This window comes from Varanus komodoensis, unplaced genomic scaffold (genome assembly GCF_004798865.1).
Source record: "Varanus komodoensis strain SLA01 unplaced genomic scaffold, ASM479886v1 scaffold63, whole genome shotgun sequence".
NCBI classification, from domain to species: domain Eukaryota; kingdom Metazoa; phylum Chordata; class Lepidosauria; order Squamata; family Varanidae; genus Varanus; species Varanus komodoensis.
In genome coordinates this window covers 1,224,061-1,234,218 of record NW_025336259.1, presented here as the reverse complement: position 1 = coordinate 1,234,218, position 10,158 = coordinate 1,224,061, and the positions used below count along the sequence as shown (strand labels likewise).

General features: G+C 51.5%; 1 protein-coding gene across 4 annotated transcripts in view; it reads left to right on the top strand.

Annotated features, from left to right (window-relative positions):
* The first annotated feature begins 9,950 nt into the window (after positions 1–9,950).
* SERPINH1 (serpin family H member 1) overlaps positions 9,951–10,158 on the top strand; it is a 14,759-nt gene continuing 14,551 nt past the window's right edge. For 3 of the 4 annotated variants that reach the window (XM_044450223.1, XM_044450225.1, XM_044450224.1), the window contains exon 1: positions 9,951–10,003. The gene's annotated coding sequence lies outside the window, so the exon portion shown is untranslated. The remainder of the gene's footprint in view (positions 10,004–10,158) is intronic. The other variant, XM_044450227.1, reaches the window with a different exon arrangement.

The window sequence follows — 10,158 nt, the reverse complement described above, 5'->3', positions numbered from 1 at the left end:
CCACTGGTTTGCGGTTCTGGGTTGCATCATTTTTAGCCAGCCAGTTCCAACACAGCTTCTCCTCAACGAATCTGGACATGAACGCAGGACCTTTGACCTGGTGGGCAAGAGATCCGTGCCACCTTCTTCTCACATATAACAGAACTTGGTACCTTCCACTTAAAGAGCCCCAGAGCTTTTCTCCTTGGCATTGACGTGTGCAAGCAGAAGACACCCCTGCAGCTAACACACGCTTGTGTCTGTTTTGGGGAGCCAAAGATGGATCGACCCCCACTTTCTCCCCACACGTAATGTGTCCACTGTGGACAGATGTCCCCTGCCTAAGGGGCCATTTCAGTCCCCAATGCACACGCCGCTTTTGACATACACCGGTGCAGATTTGGGAGCATCCTGAGAATCACGGCAGTTGAACCATCCCGCTTTTCAGCATGGAAGTTTCGAGGATGCAGGTTACTTTCTGCCACCCCCAGCCTGGGCTTTCTGGTAAAATAAATGGCGCTGAGGAACCATTGTGTCAGTTTGGAGGCAAAATTCACCCACCCCTCTTCCCTGCCACCCTTCCTGCAGCTGCTCCTCCAAGGAAGAGAGAGTGGGGAGGCCGGAGATATTTCTGTTTTCCCTTCCGAAGGTCGTGTACTGGCTGGCAAGAAGAGTGGTGCCATATTTTTTATTTACTTATTTTATACTGATAATTTTAATTTTATATTTGTAACTCAGTGTATTTTTTGTATTTTTGTATTTAATGGTAATTTATTATGTTCTATTGTATTTCAATGTATTTTATTGTGTTGTAAGCCGCCCCGAGGTTTCGGCAAGGGGCGGCATAGAAATGTAATAATAATAATAATAATAATAATAATTATTATTATTATTATTATTATTTTTAAAACAACAAGGCACTGCGGAACCAAGGCGCCTTTCATTGACCTGATTTCTTTCAGATCTGATACAAGCAGGATCTAAAGCTGAGCCAAGACCCCCACGGCAGCCAAGAACAGCTGCTTTGGAAGAGCGTCGAGCCTGAAAGACAGATGCTGCTTTGGTTTAATGCAGCATCTGCCGCGTGTGGCAAAATGCTTCGTGGAAGTTTGGGGGGTCCAGGTGTTCCCACCTTTGATTGCCAGCCCTCCTGTGTTTACCTGCTGCTTCTTCCATCATTTAATTGCCAGGAAAAAACAGGAAGGATGAAAAGCTCAGTAGCTACATGGCTTGGGGCCAGCTATCCAAAGGACCATCTGCACCCAGGTATACCTGCCCCCTCAGTTCAGCTCAGAAGGCCCCTTCTGCAAGAACCGCCCCACAGGGAGGTGAGGGGGTGGTCCTTTTCCAATGCTGCCCCCGATCTTTGGAACTCCCTCCCTAGGGAAATTCGCCAGGTGCCATCTTTATTTTCCTTTCGGCGCCAGGCAAAGACATGCCTTTTAAGGAATTTTTTTAACGCTTAGCCTGAATGTTGTGGCCCTTTTTAAACTGCTTTCATAGATGTTTTAATCCGCTGCGTTTTAATTGGTTTTAATATGTTTTATTTTGTTAATATGTTTTATGTATTGTAAACCACCTAGGAAGGCCTCGGCAGTTATAGGTGGCCTATAAATACAGGTGTAAATATAGACAGACAGACAGACACGCACCCCTTCTATCTCCAATCAATTAAGGGATATGAGCATTATTCTCATCAGTTCCCCAAGTCCCATTCAACCAGATCATTAGACAGCAAATGGATCACTTGCCATTATTCCTGATGCATTTTTAAATAGTAAAACTCTTCTCTAAGGGTAATTTTAGGTAGTGTCCAATGATATTCCAACTTAAGTCCCATTCATGTCAATGGCCATACTCTAAAAAGACCTAATGAAGAATAAAGCCCTTTCCAAACCAAAGAAACCGTCCAATCCACTCAACCTGCTGGCAGAATCACAGCATTTGAGTGACACTAAATTCGCTTTAATCCTATAGAAATCAATGGGAGAAGTGTTAGCCAAGCTTTGATCCTATTGAAGTCAATGAGGCAAGAGTTAGTCGTGGCAAGCTTGTGCCACGGATCTCCAGGGGACAGATGTGTGGTCAGCATGGTCTGAATCCGATCCACAGGGTTGGAGTAGGGTCCTGAAGGAGCCATCTAGTCCAGCCCTCGGTCTGCAGGGAACCCGGAGCCCCGCTGGAGACCTACCTCTCTCTCTCTCAGCCACTGCTTTCATGGTCACATCCTTCCTACTGTCCAGCTGTTTCTCCCAATGTTCAAGCTATATCGGCCCTCCTGTATGTTCGGCTGATTAGATCCAGTCCTGAGATGAACAAGCTTTGGCCCATTGATTTGTGACCGCTGTTCCCAGGAATTTGAAGAGCACCACCATCTGTCCCTGTGGTCTTCTCTTCTCCAGGTTTCTCCAGGTGGGGAGGGACTCCACCTCCCACAAAACCCAGCCTGCATGCCTTCACACCAATGCTAGTGTTTTACCCAGTGCCCAGGTGCAGTGAAAACTGCCAGAAGGCCTCTGCAAGCATGAAGAGACCATTCAGTCCTCGCCTCTGGACCTTCTCTGCAGAGGCATTTTGGTCCTTCCCACCTCACTGAGGCCAGAATTTGCTGTCTCTCATGGTCTGGTTGTTGTTGTCCATTGCTATCATTTCTGACTTTCCGCCCTCCAAAAGGTCCTATCTTACATCCCTACATTCAAGGCTGTAGATCCTTTCCGGATTAACCCATCTCCTATTTGGTCTTGCGTTTCTTCTCCTGCCCCCAACTTTCCTGAGGATGAGGGACTTCTCCAGCAGGACTTGCCGTCTTGTGATATGTCCGAAGTATGGCAGCCTCAGTTTCTATTACCAAAGAGCCCATGATGTTTAGACTTTCCTCTGAGCGGCTTCTAAATTACCTTTGTTTTCATGTAGGGTTTGGTGGAGGGACTGCAGGTGGCGCAGTGGTTTAAACCGCTGTGCTGCTGGGCTGGTTTATCGAAAGGTCGCCGGTTTGAACCTGCACAACGGGGTGAGTTCCCATTGCTCCGTCCCAGCTCCTGCCAACCTTGCAGTTCAAAAGCCTGCAAATGCAAGTGGATGAAAAGGTGCCACTTCGGTGGGGAGGTAACAGCGTTCCGTGCACCTCGGTGTTTAGTCATGCCGGCCACATGAGCACAGAGACCATCTGTGGACAAGCGCTGGCTCCCTCGGCCAGGAAACGGAGATGAGCACCGCCCCCGAGCGTCAGGCATGACTGGACTTAATGTCAAGGGGAAAGCTTGACCTTTAGGGTCTGGTTTAATCTAAATATCAACCAAGGCTTGTGAGGTTACTTTGATATGTTGGCCATCCTTCAGCAGCGCAGAAAGATGTTGGGTGAGATTTCACTAGAGGAATTCCACTGGATGGGCTGAGCGAGCCCAAGGCCAGATGCCTGGTAGGGAAGGCCCAAAAGGTACATGCAGTTACCTTTTAAGCTTCTTCCCCAGTTAGTTTTATGCAAAAAAAATATTGATTTTGCCTACTGTAATTAGAGAGCAGGTATGATTTGGGAGGACACCAAAGAACCTATATGGCTAGGGAGCTTTGGTAGAATTGCAGAAGCTTCTGTGCCCCAGCCAGGAGTCCATCTGGTCCATCTCATTTCTTTGAGGGGTTCCTGAGAACAGAACAGACCCAAGCACCGTACTCTGCGCACGCGCACACACACACCCCGCCTTTATAACCTCTTTCCTGTCTGCCATTCCAGCTGCGCTCTGCAGGGTTAGATCTACATTTCTACCCACAAGGGTGCTCATCATCTCCAGAGCCCAAAAAGGAACCACTGCCACCAAAGCGAGAAGCTGAACCACTGACGACAAGCATCGCGTCCTTGTTTGCCTCTCCTTTCCGGCTGATGTCCTCACGTGCCCCAAAGGGACAACAGCACTGCGTGTGCGTGAGAAGGACTAGGCGGGTGGCAGGAAGGGAGACGTCAGCCCCGGCTGGAAAGGGAGCCGTTGCTTAAGGATAGGAAAGCACAAGAAGGCTGTTTTGCTTACAAACGGCACAAGGCTGTCCGAAGCTTTGATTGTGCGCACGAACATGGGAGCCCGAGAGAGCTTGTAAATCCACTCCTTCCAGATCCCCGTTCGGCAGAACGAGGGCTGGCTGCGGGGTGCAAAGAGTTGTAGTGCAACACAACCGGAGGACCCGAGGTTGGATAACCACCCTCAGTGGTACGTTATCTGTTCCTGCTTGCTCTTTTTCCTATTCTGCTGTTTGCACGGTTTAAGAAAAGGCAGAGGTCCTTTTGGGATGACCTTCGTGTTGCGTAAGATGATTTTTTCAGCCTGGCCTCAGTTGTGAATAAGGGCTCCAACTTCTCTCTCTCTCTCTCTCTCTCGCTCTCTCTCTGTTTTCTCTCTCCCCGTCCTTCTGTCTTCATTTAATGCCAAATCAGGCTAAGCCTAATGCTTTCTCTAACCTCGGCTTTAAAATCCTTGCAGGAGTTGGCCAGGACAAAAGCTGCGACTTATTCGTACAACTGGAGCCAAACCCAGCCTCCCCCCCCCCCCGGAAATATAGCTCCTCTTTTAAAAAATAGCCCTAACAGATCCTTCGCCATCATAGGGGCTCTGGTAACCTCTCCCTGAGGCAAGTTGCCAACACACACACACAAAACTCATGTATGGAAGACGCAACCACTTCTTACTGGTTAGAAAACGCCTTAGCTAGAAGCGACGGATTGGATGCTTCTTTCTTCCTTCAGCCAAGTCTGGCCCAGCTGCGTTTTGCCCCCGAGATGTGCACACGTGTTGCTGAAAGAAAACGGGGATCTTCCTGGAAACCCCAAGGGCCAAATGTGCAGTTCCTTTTTAAATACCCCGACCAAAATGCTGAATGGCTGCTCGGGACGCACCAAGCCGCTTGCCAGCCCTTTGGTTTCATGAATGAACTTCTCCACGGTTAAGCTGACAAGAATCAAACTGGCGTTGGACACTCAGGGAAGCCGACTGGGGGGTGTAGGCTGACATATGGGGAGGACCCCAGATTGGGAGATGCTGGAATGGAGCATCCTGGAAGAGGGCAGGTAACGGCCAGCTGCAGGCGCAATATTTCACCCAGAAGGTGCGATATTTCGTTGCAAGCCCAGCCTACTTTTCCCGGTGCTGCTGCTACCCGATTTTTTAGGTAACCACGCCAGAGTTCAGCCAGGGTTGGCCAGGCCCCTCGGGGGGCCCACAATGCAACAGGGGCCGCCTGACAAGGGAAGGGCCCCCCAGTTCAGCGCCTCCTCTTCGCCACTGTGACCTGCTTGGTGGCTTGCCTTTCGCTCTGGCCCAGGCAGCGGAGGTGGCGAGGAGGAGGAAGGAGAGATGCTCTGGTGTGCTTGCTCTTTCCCTCTGAAAGCTCCCGGTCCAGCAAGCACCTGGGACCCAGCGGGAGGAAGAGGAGGAGGGTCACCAGCCGCGGGGAACCACGGCCGCGAGCAGGGGGCCCGTGGAGGGCGTCGTGCGGAAGGGCCCTCCAAAGCATGGAGCTGGCTCGAGTCCAAGACCTCCTCCATGCAGGCCACGCGCTCAGGGGCCGGAGCATCCCAAGGCCATTGCCCTGACTTTCTGCCTCTTTTACACTTCGGACGCTCTTCTCGCCGCAAGTTGCGTCCACCGGGGGGGGGGGGGCTTGTGTGTCTCCAAAAATGAGGCGCAAGAGTCCATGGATCCGCATAAAATCTAAAGATGCGCACATACCAATATTAACCTTTCCCCTGTCCTACTAAAGGCCCGGTGTGACTTGTTCCATCTACCGCCCAACCGTTGTTGATCCACCCTGCAAGGCCCTTTCGCTCTTCCTTCCGGAACTTCTTCCCCCTTAAACCAAACCTGGACTAAACAGCCCTCCAAGGAAAGGATGCCTTTAAAACAGCACATGCGCCCCCCCCCTCACCTCCACCCCAGGCCCCCAATTTCCTGCAAATGTTGCTGTTGGTCCATAACAGAAATCTGCCTTTCATTATGCAAAGGGGTTTGGATAAATATATATACCCGCTGCTAATTATCCATGGAGTAATTTTCTTGCACTCTGGAATGGCCTGGTATGCAGCTACGGACGCGGTTTTTCGATTATTTCTGTCTCTCCGGGTGGACTATAACGAAAGACTGGTCTCGGACCACCAAGCCCTGTCATTAGGGGGAGAGGCCTCTCGGCACATCCGTTCTCCAGCTTCCTTGGCCCGCTGCGGATTGTCCAGCGTGGCAGTGGAGGCGGAGGGAGGGGCCACGAGCCCCCACCTCTGTGCGGGAGGCCGAGCTGCCAAGCCATGCCTGTCATCATTCATATTTCTCAGACTTCGGGTGATTACACCAGAATTTTGCTGAGCAAGCCTTTCTTTAAAGGAGCTGTAGTCTTTTGCATGGAGAAGGTGAGCGGAAAAGTCATTTCAAGCACGAGAAAGGGGCTTTTCGCCTGTCCTTTTCCAGGCCAGCCAGGCATTCTTTCAGTCCGGTCAGGGCTGCCATACTGCAGCCACATCTGTGGGTCTCTGCACCCCAAGTCTGTGTTCCTACAGGAAATAAATGCAGCTCAGCGACAAGCGGCTGCTTTGCATGAAAAGGCTCTTGGCTACAAGTCTGGGCATCTGCGGGAAGAGCCCGGAAGGGCTTCTGCCTCGACAGCCAGGGAGTGGCCGCCGGTCAGCCACAAGCCCGACAAGTTTTCAGCCAGCTTCCCATGACTTCTTCAAAACTGTCCTTCTACCAAAAATGTCCGTTTCTTTGCTCTCCACTATACACCATTTAAATTATTATTTTCGGTTATTATTTTTCAGCTTCCATGATTGCTGCAAATGGGTTTTTAGTCTCTTCTCAGCTTCCATTGTTCCCACCAATATTACCTCTACAATATCTCATTTCTTTCACTTTTAAAGTGGGCTGTGATTTGAGCAAGTTTATTTTTTTCAAAAAAGACAAGCTTGGAAACTTGCATAAATTGTGGGACGTAAAATTTGCGCAAATGTCCTGCATCTTCCTTAGTTAACTCAAGCAAATCGTGGCGGGTTTAAAAGTGAAAATCAATGTGCTGCCTCTACCCACATCAAACCAAGTTGGCCCCTGTGTGGGGGAAATGGGATAGAATCCAGAGCCAGAAAAATCTGATCAATTTTCACCCCCAAATAGATCCCTCATATACTCCTAACTCTGACCAGAAGATCACGTCCAACGTTCCATCTTATTTCACATAAGGAGTTCGGTCCTTTTAAAAAAATGCATTCTGTGCATATGTACTTTTCTTGCATGCCAAATAAACAGAAATATCCATGCAAGAAGCTAAAGATTGCAAGCATAATGTGCATAAGTTGGAGCAAGCTTCAAGATGGAATTCGGAGAACTTCAAAGAGCTGGAATTTTGTTCTTCCCCCATCCTTACATGTCATTAATGCACATGGTTTAGCCCTCCTGGGACTATACCTTTCCCAGAACAGGGTGAGGAAGGTCACATAAAAACAGAGAAGGCAGAGGAGCTGCGGCCCGTCTACTTGCGAGCAAGCGTCAGCCTGGGTCATGGCTAGCATTTGTGACCAAGCAACATCTCGCTTTGCTGGGATGTTTTTTTGGTGCCTATTTGGATATTCGTATTATTGGGCATTATTTATTATTATTGGGCATTTTGGAGGGCATCCGTTTATAGGGTTGCAAACAACTTGATGGCACCCGACAAGTTTATTGTCCTTATTCTCTTTTGTCCAGTCTTTCTAAGGATTATTACGGATTGTTTTGCCTTTGCACACAGTGTGAGATGTTTCGCTTACAAGTTCCCCGCTCAGCCATGGAGCCAACTGGGTGACTTTGGGCCAGCCACAGACTCTCAGCCCAACCCACCTCACAGGGTTGTTGTCGTGGGGATACGATGGAGGAGGAGAATGATGTAAGCTGCCTCGAGCCCTTTTGTAGGAAAAAGGCAGGATATAAATCAAAAAATAAAGATAAATAAAAATTCCAGTGATCTTTATGACTTGTAATCATTAATGAACTTTAAGGAATTGTTGCTGCATTTTATCGCATCCTTCCTTTTCTGATGTTGCTGTAAGACGGTTTGGGCGTGGTGGAAAAGCATCCTGCAAATAAGGTGATGCAGGTGAGCTGGTTGGAGACCACCGATCACCCTCCTCCTGCCCATTCCGGTACGGATCCCATCGCCAGAGCAGCGTGCGGTCTGCAAAACGGCCGGCTGGAAGCTCCAGGCGCCACATCGCTGGATACGGGGCACAAGAGCAGTCCGTCGGTTCAGCGTCCGGCTTTTGGTTCAGCGGCTGCTGGGAACCACCGCGCTGCAACGGCAACCCTTCGCCGGACCTGGACCGCCACTTCTTCCGCTCATATTCCACCCTGTGTGCATAGGATGGCGACCACCGTTCAGGAAGCTCATTGTTCAAACAACTTCCTTGCAACTGGAAGGAGGAACCTCCTGGTGGGAGATGGAGCTCCGTACTCAAGCGGGGGCCAGCTCGCCTTTCTGGGGGCAGAATTCGTGCAAAGCTCCTCCATCACCACCATCCATGTACCATTGAGCTTGGTGGTATTAGGAAGGCACAGAAATGCGGTGCTTGAAGTGCACTTCTATATGACTGTGGAGTAAGATCTTGTGCAAAGTAAGATCTTGTGCAAATTATGCAGCCCAAACTCGTTTCCTGTTGAGCATCGATTTCTCAGGAAGCGTGTGAAGAGGAGCATGGAGGTGCGGCATCTCTGCACTGGGGAAGCCCAATCTGCCCCCTCCTGTGTTGTCTGTTTTGCTTTTGTGCTCCTCAGAAGAGTTGCAAAAAATCCACACACACTGTACTGTTCTGGATTTGTTGCCACTGAGTTTAGGTGGGAGCAGATGGGAAATGAAGAAGCAGTAACTATCCATCCGGTTCTGGTGCTGGTACTATGAAACCAGCGAGCCTCTGGAAAATACTGATGTTAGGCCTGGACTATGTAAGGCCACCCTACCAAAGAACTTCTGGTTCTCTGTGCAAACTGATAATATATGTTTATATTCTAGCATAACTTGCCTCCTAAGGCCCCTGGTTAATTATTTGGTTGCAAAAATAATCAGGGATGAAGAAGCAACAGCAAACACAATTTAAAAAAAGAATTAAAAGGATCCCAAGTAAAGAAGCAATCTTCTCTACCAATGCTCATAAAAACAAGCGCTACGGAGTGGTCTCCTCCCCATGTCCTACTCCTTCAGGACATGTATCCCATCAGCCACGGCACCTGAAATCCAATCCTAAGGTGCATCATTCTCTCCTGACATCAGGTGGCTGTTCCCTTAGTCCACCCATAGCGGCTGAACAGCTGGAGCGGCTCCTGCAGCAGGGGACTCTGTGGGATTTCGCATCCCAGGACCATGGAAGCCACGATCCCGGGTTCAGACAACTGGGAGGCCACAGGGGTCTGGAGAAACCATAGAACAAACCATTCACAACGGTCTTTTCAGGAGCAGAGCCCACCTCTGCCTTGCGTTTCGGCTCCCCTCTGGCCTCACCAGCCGCCTCCTGGGCGAGGAACAGCTCGGAACTGGAATGCCCGCCACAGCAGCCGTTACGGGTGGGCACCCTCCCCCATGGCAGCCATTTTGTGAAAGCGCCCGCGAGCCTTTTCCAAAACTCCAGAAGGGCCTTTGGCCCGAAATGGGCGGAGGCGCCCCCGTCTTCACGGGGGTCTCCGGCCGAGAAACGCGCTCCAGCGAACACGGGGATGGGGCGCGCTGCTCCGGAGCGCCTCTCCCGCCGGGACGGCGCCGCGCCCCCTGCATCTCCCTCGGGCACGGAGGGAAGGGGGCGCGCGGGGGAAGCCAGCCGGCCGGCCGTAGGACCCCGCAGGGCCGGCAGCCGCGGGAGGGCCGCGCTCGTCCGCCGCAAGGACGCCTCCGCCGCGCGCCCCGCCCGCGCGCCCGCGCGCCCGCCCGCCCGAAAAACTTTCCAGAAGTTTCTCCGGCGGCTTATATAGCCCCTCCTGCGGGCGGCGGCGTCGCAGACAGGCAGCCCGTCTCGGAGGGCGCAGCCCGGCAGCTCGAGGTGGGTGCGGAGCGCTCCGGCGGCGCGGCGCTGCGCTGCGCTGCGCGGGCCGGGGGGCGCCTCCTCGGGGGTCGCGGCGGGGCTTGCAGCGCGCCTCCTCGGGGCGGGCGAGCGAAGAGCGCGGCGCCCGGGCCACGCGTGGGGCGGCCCGGCCG